Source organism: Trichosurus vulpecula, chromosome 7 (assembly GCF_011100635.1).
Source record: "Trichosurus vulpecula isolate mTriVul1 chromosome 7, mTriVul1.pri, whole genome shotgun sequence".
Lineage (NCBI taxonomy): Eukaryota > Metazoa > Chordata > Mammalia > Diprotodontia > Phalangeridae > Trichosurus > Trichosurus vulpecula.
Window position 1 is genome coordinate 191,285,122 of NC_050579.1, and position 20,166 is coordinate 191,305,287.

General features: G+C 38.4%; 1 protein-coding gene across 1 annotated transcript in view; it reads left to right on the forward strand.

Moving 5' to 3' along the window:
* Window positions 1-20,166, forward strand: part of UBE3D (ubiquitin protein ligase E3D) — a 222,303-nt gene that overhangs the window by 72,793 nt on the left and 129,344 nt on the right. The gene's annotated exons all lie outside the window — the stretch shown is intronic.

Genomic DNA, 20,166 nt, shown 5'->3' on the forward strand with positions numbered 1-20,166 from the left:
TATGACCAATGGAATGAATCATGAGAAAGAAGAAGCATAACCCAGAAAACCAAACCAAACCAAAAACAAAAACAAAAGAGAAAAAAAACAAAGGGAAAAAAAAAGCAAACATAAAGTGTGCCTCAATCTTCATTCAGACTCCATAGTTCTTTCTCTGGAAGTAGACCATCATGAGTCCTTTGGAATTGTGTTTGCACCTTGTGTTGCTGAGAAGAGCAAAGTCTATCACGGTTAGTCATCACAGAATCCATATGTCTGTGGTTGTGTATAATGTTTTCCTGGTTCTGCTCCGCTCACTCAGCATTATATCGTGTAGGATTTTCTAGGTTATTATGAAGTCCGTATCTTCCCCATTTCTTATAGCACAATAGTATTCCATCACATTCATATACCACAACTTGTTGAGCCATTCCCCAATTGATGGGCATCCCCTTGATTTCCAATTCTTTGCTACTACAAAAAGAGCCATTATAAATATTTTTGTACATATGGGTCTTTTTCCCACTTGTGTGATCTCTTTGGTATACAACCCTAGAAGTGGTATTGCTGGATCAAAGGGTATGAATATTTTTATAGCCCTTTGAGCATAGTTCCAAATTGCTCTCCAGAATGGCTGGATCAGTTCACAACTCCACCAGCAATGTAACAATGTTCCAATTTTCCCATATCCTCTCCAGCATTTGTCGTTTTCCTGTTTTGTTATTTTAGGCAATCTTACAGGAGAGATGTGGTACCTAAGAGTTGTTTTGATTTGCATTTCTCTAATCAGTAGTGATTTTGAGCGTTTTTTCATATGCCTATAGATATCTTTGATTTCTTCCTCTGAAAACTGCCTGTTCATATCCTTTGACCACTTCTCAATGGGGGAATGACATTTATTCCTATAAATTTGGCTCAGTTCCCTGTATATTTTAGAGATGAGGCCTTTATCAGAGACACTAGTTGTAAAGATTTTCTCCCAATTTTCTGCTTCCCTCCTAATCTTTGTTGCATTGGCTTTTTTAAATACAAAAACATTTCAATTTAACATAATCAAAATTATCCATTTTGCATTTTGTAATGCTCTCTGTCTCTTGTTGTGTCATGAATTCTTTACTTTTCCATGAAGGTGATAGGTAAACTGTTCCTTGCTCTCCCAAATTGCTTATAGTATCAGCCTTTATTCCTAAATTATGAACCCATTTTGACTTTATTTTGGTATATAGTGTAAGATATTGGTCTATGCCCAATATCTGCCCTACCATTTTCAAATTTTCCCAGTAGTTTTTGTGAAATAGTGATTCTTAGCCCAGAAACTGGATTCTTTGGGTTTCTCAAAGAGTAGATTGCTGTAGTCATTGACTACTGCATCTTGTGTGCCTATCCTATTCCACTGATCCATGACTCTGTTTCTTAACCAGGTAGTTTTGATGACTGCTGCTTTGTAGTACAGTTTAATATCTGGTATGGCTAGGCCACCTTTCCTAGCATTTCTTTTATTAATTCCTTAGATATTCTAGACCTCTTGTTCTTCCAAATGAATTTTGTTATTATTTTATCCAGCTCTGTAAAATAAATTTTTGGTACTTCGATTGGCATGGCACTGAATAGATAAATTAATTTAGGTAAAATTGTCATTTTTATTATATTAGCTCGGGCTAACCATGAGCAACTGATGTTTTTCCATTTATTTAGATCTGACTTTATTTGCGTGAAAAGTGTTTCATAATTATGTTCATGTAGGCCCTGGGTTTGTCTTGGCAGATAGACTCCCAAATATTTTATAGTGTCTACAGTAACTTTGAATGGAATTTCTCTTTCTATCTCTTGGTGTTGGGCTTTGTTAGTACTGTACAGGAATGCCGAGGATTTATGTGGGTTTATTTTATATCCTGCAACTTTGCTAATGTTGTTTATTATTTCAAGTAGTTTTTTACTTGATTCTGTCGGATTCTCTAAGTAAATCATCATATCATCTGCAAAAAGTGATAATTTAGTTTCTTCTCTGCCTATTCTAATTCCTTCAATTTCTTTTTCTTATTGCTACAGCTAACATTTCTTGTGCTAAATTGAATAGTAAGGGTGATGATGGACATCCTTGTTTCACCCCTGATCTTATTGGGAATGCATCTAGCTTATCCCCATTACAAATAATGCTTGTTGATGGTTTTAGGTAGATGTTATTTATGATTTTAGGCTCCATTTATTCCTATGCTTTCTAGTGTTTTTAATAGGAATGGGTGTTGTATTTTGTCAAAGGCTTTTTCTGCATCTATTGAGATGATCATATAGTTTCTGCTAGTTTTGTTGTTGATATGATCAATTATACTCATAGTTTTCCTAATATTGAACCAGCCTTGCATTCCTGGAATAAATCCTACCTGGTTGTAGTGTATTATTCTAGTGATAAGTTGCTGCAATCTTTTTGATAATATTTTATTTACAATTTTTGCATCGATATTTATTAGGGAAATTGGTCTATATTTTTTTTCTCTCTGTTTGACTCTTTCTGGTTTAGGTATTAGTACCATATTTTTGTCATAAAAAGAATTTGGTAGAACTTCTTCACCTATTTTTCCAAATAAAATATGGGAATTAATTGTTCTTTAAATGTTTGATGGAATTCACATGTAAAACCATCTGGCCCTGGAGATATTTTTCCTAGGGAGTTCATTGATGGCTTGCTCAATTTCTTTTTCTGAGATGGGGTTATTTAGGAATTTTACTTCCTCTTCCGTTAACCTGGGCAATTTATATTTTTGTAAATATTCATCAATTTCCATAAGGTTGTTAAATTTATGGGCATACAATTGGGCAAAATAATTCATAATTATTGTTTTAATTTCCTCTTCATTGGAGGTGAATTCACCCTTTTCACTTTGATACTGGTAATTTGGTTTTCTTCTTTCTTTTTCTTAATCTAATTGACCAAAAGTTTATCAATTTTATTGGTTTTTTCGTAAAACCAGCTCTTGGTTTTATTTATTAATTTGATAGTTTTCTTGATTTTAATTTTATTAATCTCTCCTTTGGTTTTCAGTATTTCTAACATGGTATTTAATTGGGATTTTCAATTTGTTCTTTTTCTAGCTTTTTCAGTTGCATACCCAATTCTTTGATCTTTTTACCTATTTTATTCATGTAAGCATTTAAAGATAAAAACATCCCCTAAGAACTGCTTTTGCTGCATCCCATAAGTTTTGGTATGTTGTCTCATTATTGTCATTCTCATGAATGAAGTTATTAATTGTTTCTATGATTTGTTCTTTGGCCCACTCATTCTTTAGAATTAGATTATTTAGTTTCTAATTAATTTTTAGCTTATTTTTTCATGATTCTGTATTACAAATAATTTTTATTGCATCGTGATCCGAAAAGTGTGCTTTGACTACTTCTGCCTTTCTTCACTGGATTGTGAGGTTTTTATGCCCTAGTACATGGTCAATTTTTGAGTATGTTCCATGTACCACTGAGAAAAAAGTATATTCATTTTTATCCCCATTCAGTTTTCTCCAGAGGTCTATCATACCTGCCTTTTCCAAAATTCTGTTCACCTCCTTAACTTCTTTCTTATTTATTTTGAGGTTAGATTTATTAAGTTCAGAGAGGGGGATGTTGAGGTCTCCCATTATTAGAGTTTTGCTGTCTATTTCTTCCTGTAACTGCCTTAACCTCTCCTCTAGGAATTTGCATGCCATACCACTTGGTGTGTATATGTTAAACAATGATATTGCTTCATTGTTTATGATGCCTTTTAGCAGGATGTAGTGTCCTTCCTTATCTCTTTTAATTAGATCTATCTTTACTTTTGCTTTGTCTGAGATTAGGATTGCTATCCCTGCTTTTTTTACTTTAGCTGAAGCGCAATCTATTTTACTCCGGCCTTTTACCTTTACCCTGTGTGTATCCCCCTGTTTCAAATGTGTTTCTTGTAAACAGCATATTGTAGGATTATGGTTTTTAATCCATTCTGCTACCCGCTTCTGTTTTATGGGAGAGTTCATCCCATTCACATTCACAGTTACGATTACTATCTGTGTCTTTTTCTCCATCCTATTTCCCCCCGTTTATGCTTTTATTTCTCCCTTTCCCCTTCCACTCCTCAGCAAAGTTTTGCTTTTGAATGCTGCCTTAGTCAGTGTACCTTCCCTCTTGATTCCCCTCCCTTATCTTACCGTTTTCCACTTGCTACTTCTTTCCTCCCTTCTGACCACCCCTTCCCTTTTTTTTTTCTCCTTTCCCCTCTTACTGCCTGTAGGACAAGTTAGATTTCTATACTTATCAGGGTGTGTTATTCCCTTCTTCAACCAAATCCAATGAGAGTAAGCTCAAATACTGCTCTTCTCCCTCCCTTCTTTCCCTCTACTATGATGTATTTTTGTGCCTCTTCATTTGATGTAATTTACCCTTTTCTACTACCTCCTTACCTCTTCTCCCAGAACGCTCCCTTTATATCTCTTAATTATGTTTTTATCCTTATTTCAGTTATTTTGTACAGACATCCACAGTCTATGTGTATCCCTTTCAATTTTCGTAATAACTGTACTATTCTCAAGATTGACATATATATCATATGTAAGATAATATAGTCCTGTATAAAGATGTAAATAATTTTCCCTTATTGATTAATAACGTTTGTGGGGGTTTTTCCCCCTGTTTACCTTTTTATGTCTCTCTTGAGTTTTGTATTTGAAGATCAAATTTTCTATTGAGTTCTGGCCTTTTCGTCAGGAAGGTCTGGAGTTTCCTTATTTTGTTGAATGTCCATCTCGTTGCCTGAAAAATTATGCTCAATTTTGCTGGGTAGTTGATCCTTGGTTGTAGTCCCAGCTTCTTTGCCCTTTCGGAATATCATACTCCAATTTCTCTTGTCATTTAATGTAGAAGCTGAAAGATCCTGCATTATCCTGACTATAGTTCCATGATATTTGAATTGTTTTTTTTTGGTTGCTTGCAGTGTTTTCTCCTTGACTTTGTAATTCTGAAATTTGGCTATAATATTTCTTGGAGTTTTCAGTTTGGGATCTCTTTCAGGGGGTGATCGGTGGATTCTTTCAATGACTATTTTACCCTCTGGTTCTAGGACCTCTGGGCAGTTATCTTTGATAATTTCTTGAAGATACTGTCAAGGTTCTTTTTTTTCATTGTGGATTTCCGGTAGATCAATAATTCTTAAAATTTCTCTCTTGGATCTGTTTTCCAGGTCAGTTGTTTTTCCAATCAGATATTTCACATTTTCTTCTATTGTTTCATTCTTTACATGTTGCTTGTCTACTTCTTGATGCCTCATAGAGTCATTAGCTTCCACTTGCTCAATTCTAATTTTTAATGAGTTGCTGTCTTCATTTTACTTTTGAGTCTCCTTTTCCAATTGGTTGATTTTATCTTTCAGGGTGTCATTTTCTCTGTTTTGATTCTGAATCTCCGTAGCCATTTCACCAATCTTATTTTTTAAAGACTTGATTTCATCAGTGTTTTTTTTTTTCCATTTTTTCTTTTACCTCCCTAATTTGGTTTTTAAAATCCTCCTTTAGCTCTTCCAGTAATGCTTTTTGGACTTGAGACCAGTTCACATTCCCTTTTGAGGTATCAGATGTGGGTATAGTGTCAGTGCTATCCTCTTCTGAATTGGTATTTTGATCATCCCTGTCTCCATAAAAAGAATCAATGGTCCTTGGTTTTTTCATGTTCTTCTTCCTGTTGGTTAGCTTTTTCCTGGATTTACAGTGGATTTCTGCTTTTGGGATTCAGGGGTCTCTGTCCCAGGTTTCTTGTTCTGGGGATTGTGAGTCTAGTTACTGGCTTTGTGTATGATAGCATTCAGTTTCCTGAGGTATGGGGGAGAGTTCTGGCTGCCTGAAGTCTCGTTTTCCCCTGGGGCTGCTCTCCAGCAATGGTCTCAGCTGTTTGTTGTCTGTGCTGGTGTCTGCCGTTTCTCCTGGCTGTGCAAAGGTACGTCTGGGCTCCTGGTGTTGACCCCTGCTGGCTCTGCCCCTCTGGGACTCAGGAACTCCCTCTGCTCGGCCGCTGAAGCCCCACTTCTATCTCCTCTATTCCAGCGTTTTTCCTGAGGAATTCTCTGGGTCAGGGAGGGAGGGATTAGAGTCGTTTTCCTGGCCATTATGTCTCCCAGAAGTTCAAGAAGGTGAGTTTCAAACCTTTGGGCTGCAAGCTTTAGGAGTAGATGTCTCACAGCAGGAGGTGTTGCACTGCTGCCTGTCATCACGTCGACAGACTGCCGTCCTGTGTTGAGAGGCCTGGGGATCTCTGCCGGTTTCTGAAATTATTTATTGATGAGTAGCAGCATGATGTAGTAGATGAAGAGTGGCTCTTGGAATCAGGCTGACTTGGGTTCAAGTTCTGATTCTGATACATATTAGCTTTGTGGTCCTGGATAAGTCATTTGACTTGTAAGGGCTCCAGATAACTTTCTAACACACTTAAGTTACTGAAAATCTGTATCTGTGGAGGGAGCTTCCTCATTGGGATTACTGTAGACTGATGAAATCATAGGTTTAGACCCTCTCCTTCCCCAACCTACTTCTCACCTCAGATTCATTATATTTAAGCCTAACTTTAAGAAAAAATCTCAAGAGCTCATAAGTCTAACCCAAGTTTTGTTCAATCCCTTTAATTTTCTAATTTCAGCATTTGTTACAATAATGCATTATTCAAAGCAGGATTCTATTATATGCATCTGGAAATGAAGAAGGTGTCCTTTGGATAAACTGTAATAAAAGTCCTTTACATATATGGATTTTCTTTATATCAGATGGTTATAAATGTTGTACCTCAAATTTCTTTGTCATCTTTACCCTGATGATGTCCTAGTGACATTATAAAAAGTAAAACTGGTAAAAGAACAGGTAAACAGGTGTTTGTTTTAGAGTTTAAACCCCTTGCTCAAGCTCATTCTTATTTCTGCTAAGTGAAATTTCTGAAGCTTACTGTTTATTTTCTACCCTATAAGTTTCAGTTGGAAGAATACCCTGGTAGAACATTGAAGAAATAAATGACTAAAGTGTCAGGATAAATTAAACGATTGTTAGTATTGATTTGTGAAGCTTCATTACCTTATGCTTTTTAAAAACAAAAAAAGGTTGAATTACTTATTTCTGAGTGCTCTGTACCTGCAATGAAAAAGATAATCTTTTCCCGAAATATTTTAGAGAGAAATTTAGATAAAAGAATGTCATTAAGTTGCTTTGGAGAGGATTTCAAAGAATTATTTATTTATTTATTTTTAGTTGATGACATTCAATTCCACAAGCTTTGAGCTTTAAATTTTCTCACCCTCCCTCCCCCCTCCCCAATTGGGATGGCGTGCAATCTGATATAGGCTCTACATATACATTCACATTAAACATTTTCACATTAATTATGTTGCAAAGAAGAATTATAACCAATGGAATGAACCACAAGAAAGAAGGAACAACACAAAACAAAAAAGAGAAAGAGCAAATGGTATGCTTTGATCTGTATTCAGACAGTAATTCTTTCTCTGGATGTGGATAGCATTTTCCACCATGAGCTTTTTGGAGCTGTCTTAGAACTTTGCATTGCTGAGAAGAGCCAAATCTATCAGAAGTTAGTTGTGGCACAACTATAACTGTACAATGTTCTCCTGGTTCTGCTCCCCTCACTCAGCATCAGTTCATATGAGTCTTTCCAGGTTTTTCTGAAGTCGGCCTGCTCATCATTTCTTATAGCACAATAGTATTCCGTTACATTCATATACCACAACTTGTTCAGCTGTTCCCCAGTTGATAGGCATTTGGAGGAGATTTAAAGGACTTTTTCCTTTTGAGTTACAAAGTAGTAAAATATCAATATGTTACTTATGCTAATTTAAAATAGAATAGAATATTTAAGGCTAGAGGTATTTATTTAATGATTTTATATAATTTTAAAATAGTACAAATTAGTTTTAAAAAGAATTTGATAATGTGGCATTAGAACAGTTAAGTTACTTCAAGTTGGACAGAGGGTGAGGTATAGATATATTGATAAAACTAGATAAAGTATTTCTTAAGTACTTGCTCTGTGCCAGACACTGTGCCTGGAAGAAAGAATCCTAGTACCATGAGTCATTAGTGCTGGTTTCAGATCGTGGTGTTGCTACTAACTAGCTGGGTAACCATCAGCAAAGTAAGTCATTTAACTTCCCTAGTTAAACTTCAGTTTACCATTTGTAAGGTGTGGGAGTTAATATAGATCCTTTCTGACATCTTTTCCAGCTCTGACATTTTAGGAGTCTAAGGTATTTATTCTTTAGACACAGGTGAGTAGCTCAGTAAATATACATACATGTCAGAGTGATTGTCAGTACAAATGTATTTTCCAGTTGTGGACACTGTTTTTTTTTCTGTAAAGGCAGAAATGGCTTCTGAACAGGAGCATCCCTGAGAACTAACTTAAACTTAAGATTTTCTGCAAAATTTCAACTCTGAAATAGAACCATAGCATTTTAGAGCTGGAAGGGGACTCTGGGGAATTTACTTAATCCAATGATTTCACTTTGCAATTGAGGAAAGTGAGAACCCTCAAGTCATACATTTAGTAAGTGGCAAGGCTGAGACCAGAACCTAGGTATTTTGATTTCTGTTTTTGTATTTTTTCTCCCTAGTACAGGATTCTGTTGCCTTATTATGAAAATTTGGAAGACCTGAAAACTCTATGAAAAATTGATTCTTCTTTCAAAAAATACCTAGGATGGCTTAGAATAATTCTGTGTTTCGATCAGCCTCTTAAAATGCAATGTTCGCAATACTATTATGAACCATTTAACATTGCTAAATGTCATCTTATTCGAGAGTCTCATGTCTGAGCTTCTTCAAACGGGAGTCTGTTGAATGGAAATTAATCTAACAACATGGGAAGGTAGCCAGACACCTATGGGAAATGTAATGATTCTTTGGATGCCACTTTATACTCATTCATCTCCTAGCACCTTTTCATCTAGTAAGGCTCATCCATCCAAATCCTAGATTGTGTTTCTGGGGAACATTCTTCATCGTTAAGCAAGTTGAGCACATAACTCCTTTGAATGTAATTGGAAAAATAACTCCTTTGAATTGACTGCAGTATGAGGACCCAAACCCCAATCCATTTTAATTGGAATGTCTCTTTGTAGCCATAGAGAACAGTATCTCCAATGATCAAAGAAGATATAGAAAGCAATACCATAGTCTTGATAAAAATGTGTTCCTTTTCTTGGGGAATCCGGCGTAAAAGCAGACTTTATCTCAAGAGAGATAAATCTCTTAGGATGCTTCCTAGAGTAAGGTCTGTTTTCTTTCTTCCCATGAGAAGTGTTAGAGATGAATGTAGCCATAAACTGTGAGGAAAGGAAGGGTGGGAGAATGTATATACAAAATGTCATCCTGCTTCCTCACAGGCTTTCCCTGAGCTAATTTCAGGTATTATTATTAGTCAGTGTAAATTGCCCGAAGGAAACAGCCCCCTGGGAGAGAATTCATTCATCAAGCATGTATTACACTTCATATGAGTGTAATATGTTACTAATATATGCATGAGAAGCAGTGTTTGTGGCAAATGGACTGCTAACCTTGGAGTCAAGAAGGGCCCTGTTCAGGTCCTGCCTTTGACATTTAGTAGCTTGGTGCCCCCAGTAATTCTCAAAGACTAAATTATAGATAAGCTTGCCAACCTGCCGATCTGTGTAGATGGAGGGAGTTTTCACATTTTGAGTTCTCAGGTCTGGACCACGACAATATGAATGACACTTTTAGAAAAATTTGCAGTTTAGAGACATCAAGCAGAACTTGGTAGTCAGTAGTGAGGGAGGGAGGAAAGAAGGAAAGAAGCAAGGAAGGAAGGAAACACATTTATTAAGCTCCTACTATGTGCTAGGCATTGTGCTAAGCGCTTTATACATACTATGTCATTTGATCCTCAAAACCACACCAGGTGGTAGGTGCTATTGTCATCTTTTTATAGTGGAGGAAACTGAAGCAAACAGAGGTTAAGTGACTTGCCCAGGGTTACACAAATAATAAGTACCTGATGCTGGATTTGAATTTGGGTCTTCCTAACTTTAAGGGGGCCATCTCCAGTTGTCCTGATCTGTATCTTACCACGGATCCTGGATGGTTTTGGAAGAAAAAGTGAGGCTGGTGACTTTGCACAGCCCTCCCTCGCTTAAATCCAAGTCACTTGCAAGTCATGACATCACCTTCCTGATGTCATGGTCCTCTTTGAGAATGAAGGGCAAACAACAGCAACAACCAAAGCCTTGGATATTTCAGATAGCATTAATGACAATGCAGAACTGGGAAAGATAGGGGCTGATTTGTCAGGGAGGATGAGGTTAGTTTTTATTATTCTTAACTGTAAAATTTCTGAAAATGTCATTAAAAATTCACAAAATTCTGTGAAAGCAGAGTTAACAACTGGAAAGTTTTCTATAAGACTGGTGTCTGGAAACTGTATGTTTAAAATATATTTAAATAAGGAAACCACTAATCCCTTAATGGAGTTTTAGTACTCAGTGGAGTGTGTGACCTTGATTTGCCCGTATGGTTGATTTTTTTTTTTTTGTCACTCCTCCATGTAAAACTAGATTGTTGTCTTTCAGTTGGAAAAAATGAGACTAGGAAGAAGGTTACTAATCTCTCAGGTCTGCTATAGCATTAACTTCATGCCTGCGATAGAAAGCAGCTGCAGTGTCATTGGTTAATTCCACTTTTATACTAGAGGCTTAGAGTGACAAATGAACCTTGGAGACAAACATTCGTTGGTGTAGAACGAGACAGCCAAGTTCTTTGAACGTTAGATGGAAGAGGACTCTCGTCCAGATGGCTAGAAGAGCTGTGAAGGTATTTGAGTCATTTTTGAGATCAGAAGAAAATTGATTGTTACATAAGTAGTCCTATCATTGAGGTTGGGTATTATTGTAATTTCAGATGATACCGAAGAGCTATGACGTTCATTTTGTTTGTCTTTTAACGTCAACTAGATTTATCCTTATACTCCTCTCCTCCCCCTTCCAGAGAGCCATCCTTCATAATTTTTTTTAAAAAGGAAAAAAAAGAGAAAAGGAAGAAGAGAAAACTCAGTAAATGATTAGCCCATCAAAAAAAATATGATTTTATGTGCTGTGTTCCGTATCTGTGGGCCTCTGTAAAGGAGATGCGGGAGGCATCTTCTCATGTCTTCTTTGGGGCCAGGCTCTTTATAATTTTGTAGCAGTTTGGATGGTTGTATGCTTATTGTTCTTTTCGATTACATTATCGTTACTGGGTATATTTTCATGGCTCTGTCGACTTCACTCTGCATTAGTGCAGGTAGGTCTTTCCACACTTCTCTGTATTCATCACATACATCATTTATTTCATCACAGTAATATTCCATTACATTAATGTAGCACAATTTTTTTTAGCTCTTGCCCAATCAATAGGCATCTATTTTGTTTCCAGCTTATTTGCTACCATGAAAAGTGCTTCTATAAATATTTTGTTGGGTGTGTAATCTTCAGGGAAGCCGTGTGGCACAGTGGATAGAGTGCGAGATGTCAGGAAGACTCATCTGCCTGAGGTCAGATCAGGCCTCAAACATTTACTAGCTGTGTGACCTTGGGCAAGTCACTTAACCCTGTTTGCCTCGGTTTCCTCATCTGTAAGATGAGCTGGAGAAGGAAATGGCAAACCATTCTAGTATCTCTGCCAAGAAATCCTCAAATAGGGTCACAGAGAGTCAGATGTGATTGAAAAATGACTGAACAGCAAATAGGGAATTTTTTTTTTCACTAAATGACCTCTTTGGAATATGTACTAAGCAGTGGAATTTCTGGGTTTAAGGACATTTAGCCACTTTATTTTTCATTAATTGAATTTTTTTTCCAGAATGATTTTTGCCAATCCACAGTTCCATCAACAATGCATTAGTGTGTCTATCTCTCCACAATCCCTTCCAACATTAACTATTTTTGTCTTTTGTCAATTTTGTCAGTTTTGTTGGGTGTGATATGAAACCTTAAGGTTGTTCTGATTTATATTTATCTTACTGGTAATGACTTGGAACATTCTCTTATATCATTGCTTATAGTATGCAGTTCTTGCAAAGAGCTATTACATAGAGAGGGATTGTTTGTAATCATACTGATCCTACCTTCTTTCTGAGAATGACTGTAGTCAGCAAGTATTTTTTATCGTACTATATTTTAGAGTGTAACAGAGACATGAGAGCCTGCGCTCTGGCACTGCTTTACAGAAACAGAGGAATCATAGTATAATAGATAAAATGCTCCATGTGGAGTCAGGGATATCCAGGTTTGGATCTTGCCTGGAACACTACCTGTCTGACCTGTCCTCTCTGAGCCTTAAATTCCTCTCGCAAAAAGGGAATAACAAACACATCTAGGGAATTTATTTAAAATAGAATGGTGGTGATAAACTGTGAGAACAATAAGGGATCCAGGCCCTGATGATAATGAGCAAATTTGGGAGGAGTTAAGACAAGGAAGAGGTAGAAAGTGAGGTTGTGATTAGAGATGAGAATTTCAGAGTTTTAAAACTTTGAAGTGGAATAGTTGGGGGTGGTGGTAAGGTCCATGCTGGGGACATGTTTGTGGGTAGCTGAAATACAGTGGAGATGAAAGTTATTGAAATTTGTTAATTTCTTCAAATCAAGGCACTATACTTGGCACTGGGGACATAAGCTTACAGTCCACCAGGGGAGACAAGTCATACATATTTTAGTATATACAGTTAAATGCTTGGTAAAATGTGGGCAGGCGGGCACTGTGGCAGATAAGGAAAGACATCATGAGAGTAGTGTTTGAGCTTAATTTTAAATTTAATTTATTTAATATATTTAGTTTTCAGCATTGATTTTCACAAGAGTTTGAATTATGAATTTTCTCCCCATTTCTACCCTCCCGCCCACTCCAAGATGGTGTATATTCTGGTTGCCCCGTTCCCCAGTCAGCCCTCCCTTCTGTCACCCCACTCCCCTCCCATCCCCTTTTCCCTTCCTTTATTGTAGGGCAAGATAAATTTCTATGCCCCGTTGCCTGTGTATCTTATTTCCTAGTTGCATACAAAATTTTTTTTTTTGTTTTTGAACATCTGTTTTTAAAACTTTGAGTTCCAAATTCTCTCCCCTCTTCCCTTCCCACCCACCCTCCCTAAGAAGGCAAGCAATTCAACATAGGCCACGTGCGTATTATTATGTAAAACCCTTCCACAATACTCATGTTGTGAAAGGTTAACTATGTTTTGCTCCTTCCTAACCTATCCCCCTTTATTGAATTTTCTCTCTTGACCTTGTCCCTTTTTGAAAGTGTTTGTTTTCAATTACCTCCTCCCCCATCTGCCCTCCCTTCTATCATCCCCCCTTTTTTATCTTCTTCCTCCTTCTTTCCTGTGGGGTAAGATACCCAATTGAGTGTGTATGGTATTCCCTCCTCAGGTCAAATCCGATAAGAGCAAGATTCACTCATTCCCCCTCACCTGCCCCCTCTTCCCTTCCTATAGAACTGCTTTTTCATTTGAGCTTAATTTTAAAGGAAAAAGGGATTCTAAGGGAACAATGGAGAGGAGATATTGCTCCTCAGGTATAGAGTATAACCAGTGAGAAGCACAGTGTGATGGTAAATGAAGTATTGTCTCTGAAGAACAACAGGAAGGCCAGTTTGACTGGACCATAGGGTACAAGAAGGGGAGTAATATTTAACAAGGCTGGAAAGGTAAGCCGGGGCCAGGTTGTGAAGGGCTTTAAATGTTTGATAGAGGAGCTCACATTTTGTTCTAGAGGTATTAGGAACCACTGGAGTTTATTGAGTAGGGTAGAAACGTGATCAGATCTGCACATTGGCAGCCATTTGGAGGAAGGACTAGAGTCAATCAAGAATCCATTGCAGTAACGTAAGCAAAAGGTGATGAAGGACTGAACTAGGGTTGTAGCTTCTTGAATCGACCGAGGTGGGAGATGTTACAGAGTAGGCCTGCACAACATACGGCCACCAAAGGATTTTGGGTGGCCCGTGAAAAATGTAGAGGATGTAAAAGAAAGTAAAGATGGAATGAGTGCTTTTGTCAGTGCCCCACTTAACCCGCTTTCCACTAGTCATCATGTAACTTGGTGGGTGGGTTGCTGCTGCTCACTCTCCTGCTTGTCATGTGACCCACAACAAACCACCATTGTCGGTCTGTCTCTAGTCTGAGAGGAGCAATTTCATGAGAAATAAAAATCTTAAGCAATAAGTGTGATTAATTGGTATTAATTAAAATTTCCCTTTTTAAAAAATATGGTTTATTTGCAAAATAGTTTAATCTTTGATTATACCTTTACTTGGAAAGTGAGCCGCTAAAAACCTCTCTGCATCTGCATCCCGAAGAAGTTTAGCCTATTTTAATTTTGGTCCCTACCTACTGCCAAGTTGTGCAGGTCTGTTATGGAGGTTGGAAAATCACTTCAGAGACTATATGGAAGATGTGGTTGAAGGGAGAAGAGGCTTGAGGCAGGGAGACCAGTTAGGAGCGTATTGCTATAGACTGCCTAGAATGTTCCTCCTTCCTCTCCTTTTGCATTTCTATTTTCCAGAAGCTTACATATCCTTCAAGACCCATTTTCCCCCACTTGCCAAATGGGATTTGACCTTTTCTTCCTCGGAACTCCCATAATACTTTGTACTTCTGTTAAAGTACTTATCATTGTCTACCTTGACATCCAGATTTTATTTTGCTCCTGTTTGTGTCTTTCTTCCCTTTGTGGTGCCGTGTTATTGGCTTCGGTACAGTAGGTGTTCAATAAATATTTGTTGAATTGAAGTCAGAAGAGAAGAGGCTTTTAAGTGGGTGGTAGGACAGTGCCCTGGAGGTGGTGTGGGAAGCAGAGAGAAGGCTGATTTTTCTCCTTCCTTGCCTGTCTTGATTAGAGGTGGTGCTAGGGAAGTGGAACTGGAAGACATTTTAAAGGAGTTGTGGTTTCTTCATGGGAAAGCTAGGTTTTATTTATGGTGAGGAAGTAGAAGGAGCACCCGTGAGAAAGGTAGAGAATGTAAGGGAATTTGCTAATTGCTCAGGGCTTCCTCAGTGGAAGGAACCAATGGAAGGAAGCATCTGCCTGAGAGAAGAGGATAGAGTGGAACATGGGCCCCGTGACAGTAATAACTCACATGTACGTAAAAGCTTGAAGGTCTGCAAAGCACTCGGTTACATTTCTGTATACTACAGGTCTCTTTTGTCGGTCACACTTTGTGAAATTTTTTCCACTTGGGAAACACTGTTGTTATCTCATGCCCTATACAGCCTCCAGATAGAGCATTTATTTATTTGACTGCACATAAAGAAGTATCCAGTTCAAGTTCAGGCACTCCCTGCTTATTTGGGTTTTCTTGGCGGTGTACTATAATCCTGCAGTGATTACTATTCTGAGTTACAGCTGCAATCTTTGCTCAAATCCGAATCAGAGCAGGTGACAAGGACAATTTATTTATTTGGAGGGGGGAGGCGGGGCGATTGGGGTTAAGTGACTTGCCCAAGGTCATACAGCTAGTAAATGTTAAATGTCGGAGGCCAAATTCGAATTCAGGTCCTTCTGACTCTAGGGCCAGTGCTTTATTCACTGCGCCACCTAGCTGCTCTGACAATTTATTTTTTGAAGCTATTATAACTAGTGGAAAGAGCACAATCAGCCTAGTCAGGGGTGGGGAATCTGCGGCCCTCTAGGTCCTTAAGGGCAGCCCTTTGACTGAATCTAAAGTTCACAGAACAAATAAAAGAATTTTATCAGCCAGCATTTGTTAAGCATTTGCTCTGTGCTAAACTCTGTGGAAACAGAGACATGACTAAATAGCCCTTACCCTGGAAGAACTTATGTTTTAATGGGGGAGATATGTACATGTGTAAGTATATAGAATATATACAAAGTAGTTTTGGGAAGACTCTGGGGTGGGGAATCTAGAAAAGCTCCATGTAGGAGATGGTGTTTGAGTTGAGTTTTGAAGGAGACAAGGGATACTGAGGTAGAATTGAGCAATCTCCCATTTAAAACAAGCTATGCAAAGGACAGAGGTGAGAGATGGAGCGTCGTGTGTGAGGAACAGCAAATAGGCCGGTTTGGTTGCTGCTGCTGTTCGTCCCGCATTCTCAAAGAGGACCAATGCCATCACCGGGGTGATATCTTGACTTTTGAGTGAATCGGATTTAAGTGAGGCAGAGTTGAGCTATCAACCTCACTGTCTCCTCCAGTCATCAAAATCCAGGGGTAAGCCAAAAGTCAGGACAACTGGCCGTGGCCCAGGATGCAGTGAGTCACCTTGGCCATTCTAAATTAAGGTCCTTCTTGGGTCTCAATTTGTCTGAGGCCATGCCCATTCATTGAGTAAGGGCTAGATGAGAACTGAGTCAAAAGATTGCCTTGTAGAGAGTGTAGAAGAAGTAATATGTAAGGAGACTGAAAATGTAGGAAAGGGTCAGGTTGTAAAGAGCTTTAGATATCATACACAAGAATATATTTGATCTTAGAAGTAATAGGGAGCCATAGAATTTGGATACAGAAGGCCTGGGTTCAAATCCTGATTCTGTCAATTATTACTTTTGTGATCTTGAGCAATTCACTTAATGATCTGAAACCTCAGTAGAATAAGGGAATTGCTTTAGGTGATCTCCAAGGTCCCTTCCAACTGGAAATCCTATGGCATGTAGAAATACAAATTGATCTCAGAATGCTGCTCAAATGGTTATGTTGTCCCTTAACTAAATATGGTAATTAAGAACCATCTGGAAAGAACTATAAGAATAAGAATGCATTGCAATGGGTTGGATAATTCTTGTAACATTTCATTCGTGGTTGAGAAGAAAGACAGATAATAGAGCTGCTTAAACATCACCTCGTTTATTGAACCTGAAACAGTATTCTCTAATTTACTCAGTATTGTTAATTCCACCATTTTCCTCCTTTAAGCATCAGAAACTAATGATACCTCTTTTGGCGAAGTGACTTTAACCTTGCTAATTTTATCTTGCACTTTGTTTCTAAATCAATAAGGACAAAAGAGGGAATTGGAAGACACAGCTGACATTTCAGATGCTGGGGTGATCAAGTTAACTTTAAAAGTTATCCAGGCATAATTTTGTTTTCTAAATAGACTACGCCACGTGTTTTCAGCAGTGAAATTAGTGAAACCGAGGGCTTCAGTTTGCTATTTCTTCATTGATGCAAGGAGTCATATTCCTGTTTCCCCCTGCTCCCCCTCCCTTCATTTATTCATGTAATTGGATAATTAGCTATCATAGAGGTGGGGAACATCAGTTGTAAAGTTTAATATAGTTCATACCTTTTGCTCTAAAGCCTTAAAGAATGGATCATTTGGATATCATTATGTGTTTCTCATGACCCACTTGTATAAATTTCACAAACCTTGATCAAACATGCTTGGCTTTTTTTTTTTAACTATTTCCTCTTAGTGAATTAGTGATAGAGGAAGGAAGGAAAGAAAAAAGGAAGGAGTATAGGAATGAAGGAAGTGCATTTATTAAGCGCCTAGTGTGTGCTAGGCACCGTGCTAAACACTTTACAAATATTATCTCATTTCAACCTCACAACAACCCTAGGAGATAGGTGCCATATCATCTCCATTTTACAGTTGAGAAAGCTGAGGCAGGCAGCGTTTAAGTGTCATGCCCAGGGTCGTACAGCCAGTAAGTATCTGAGGCCAAATTTAAACCCAGGGCTTCTTGACTACAGGCTCAGAGTGCTCTCCACTGTACCACTCTAGTGCTAGAAATATACTTCTAAGTCTGTGCTCTGTATGAGGGGTAACTGAAAGTTCACCCTAAACCCGGCTGAGCCGTTGGTCAGAGTGGAGATTGGAAGCTTGGAGCAAGATTAAAATGTGTGAAAAACTTGATTGGAAAATTTAGGTGTAGGAGTTCATGCTGTTAATCAATGCCCTGAATAGCTTCACTTTGGTCCCTTTGAAAAAGAAAAAAAACCAACTCTTTGAAAAAGCCACATACAAAATACCCATCCTAATAGTGTAAACAAGTCTGGCTCAGCAAAGAAATGGAATGCTGCAAATCCAAGATTCTGTCCATGAAAACAATGATGGTGCATCTTTAATACAAAAAATTTCGGAGCCATAGAAAAAAAGTGTTCATTCTCAAAGCCATTTTTCCAAAGCTTATTTGTGCTCCTTTGTTGGCGCATAATAAAGTTCCATGGGTTTGTTCACTTGCCAATAATGGAAATATCTTTTAGAAAAAAGCTGTAATTTCTCTCATTGGCTGGTTGGTGGTTTTCTATTTTTTTTTTTTTTTTTTTGTGGAGAGACAAAAAAAAAATCTGAAAGAGAAGGGAGTTAAAATTGGTAGGGAATTGCTTTAGTATCAGGCCATGGAAGAGGCTAGTCACCAGAAATTATTCTTTAGCTGATGATAGTCATCAAGAAAGGGCTTTTTAAGGTCAACAAGCTCAAATTTAACAAATCACTGTTTAGCACAGAGTATTCTGCTATATGCTAGGGGAGAGATAAAGTTTAGGTAAGAACCTAAACCTTACTTTATGGATACTCCATGAGGCCTAGATGAGAATCAGGATGAGTTACAAAGAAACCTTCTAATCCAGAATTGGAATAGAATTCATGAAAAAGTTACCAAATTATACCCAGTTCATTTCTTTAGATGTTTATTTATTTAAATCTTGATTATTAATTCTTTCTAAACATAAAATGAGGCCTTTATAAATAGGCCATATCCTAAACAGTTATTTGGAATTGAGAATAACATTTTTTATATAAACAATGTGGTAACTGATAGCAAATTTGATAGGCAAAGCTCATTTGAACCATTGTGTAGCTACAATATTGTACATCTGCCATAAAAAATAATACAAAATAATACTTATCACAGTGTTGATTTTTTTTTTAATTTAGCACTCTGTCTTATGGTGGGTGTGGTGGGAAAAAGCTAAATGGACACAGACCCTGCTTTCTTAAGCTTTCATTAAAGGGACAACTGTGATGTAGACCCTGCATAAAAGGACATGTGCCCACAGACAAGTACGTAAATAAACTAAATGAAAGTCAGCGAGATTTTCTTTGTGCCTTTGCTATTTTCTGACAGTGGGGTTCTTTTGAGGAAAGGATCTACTTTTTCTTTCAGATCAGAAAAGTATTATTTAGTTCTTACCTTAACTTCCTTCTTAAAAAAATGCATTGATACTTTTTTTTTTGTTTTTTAAAACATTTATTTATTTTAAAACATTCCTGGGGGCGGAGCCAAGATGGCGGCTGGTAAGCACGGACTAGAGTGAGCTCCGTACCCGAGTCCCTCCAAACACCTATAAAAATGGCTCTGAACCAATTCTAGAACGGCAGAACCCACAGAACAGCAGAGGGAAGCAGGGCTCCAGCCCAGGACAGCCTGGATGGTCTCTGGGTGAGCTCTATTCCACACGGAGCTGGGAGCTGGGAGCTGGGAACGGAGTGGAGCAGAGCCCAGCCTGAGCGGCGTGGACGATCCAGTCCAGAAGCCGGGCGGAGGGGGCCCTAGCGCCCTGAATACGTGAGCAGTTACCAGACCCCTCGACCCACAAACACCAAAGACTGCGGAGAAGGTTAGTGGGAAAAGCTGCGGGAGTGGAAGGAGTTCGAGGTTCGGCTTCCAGCCCCGGGGGCAGCGGAGGTGGGGCAGCTACAGCTGTTGTTACTTCCCGCTCCAGGCCCACCTGGTGGGGGGAATTAAGTGGCAGATCACAGCAGGGGTGCACAGCCTGCCGAAGATCTGAGCCCAGTCTGGACTGGGGGTCCTTGGGGAAGGAGGAGTGCGGCTCTGACAGAGCTGGCACCTCCCCCCCAAACGTAGAACATAGAACTTTGTAATCTACAAGCAGTCATACCCCACTGAAAAACTCAAGGGTCAAGTTAGTTGGTTGGGAATATGGCCAGGACGCGAAAACGCGCCCAGATTCAGTCTCAGACTTTGGATTCTTTCTTTGGTGACAAAGAAGACCAAAACATACAGCCTAAAGAAGACAGCAAAGTCATAGAGCCTACAACCAAAGCCTCCAAGAAAAACATGAACTGGCCCCAGACCATAGAAGAACTCAAAAAGGATTTGGAAAAGCAAGTTAGAGAAGTAGAGGAAAAATTGGGAAGAGAAATAAGAAGGATGCGAGAAAACCATGAAAAACAAGTCAATGACTTGCTAAAGGAGACCCAAA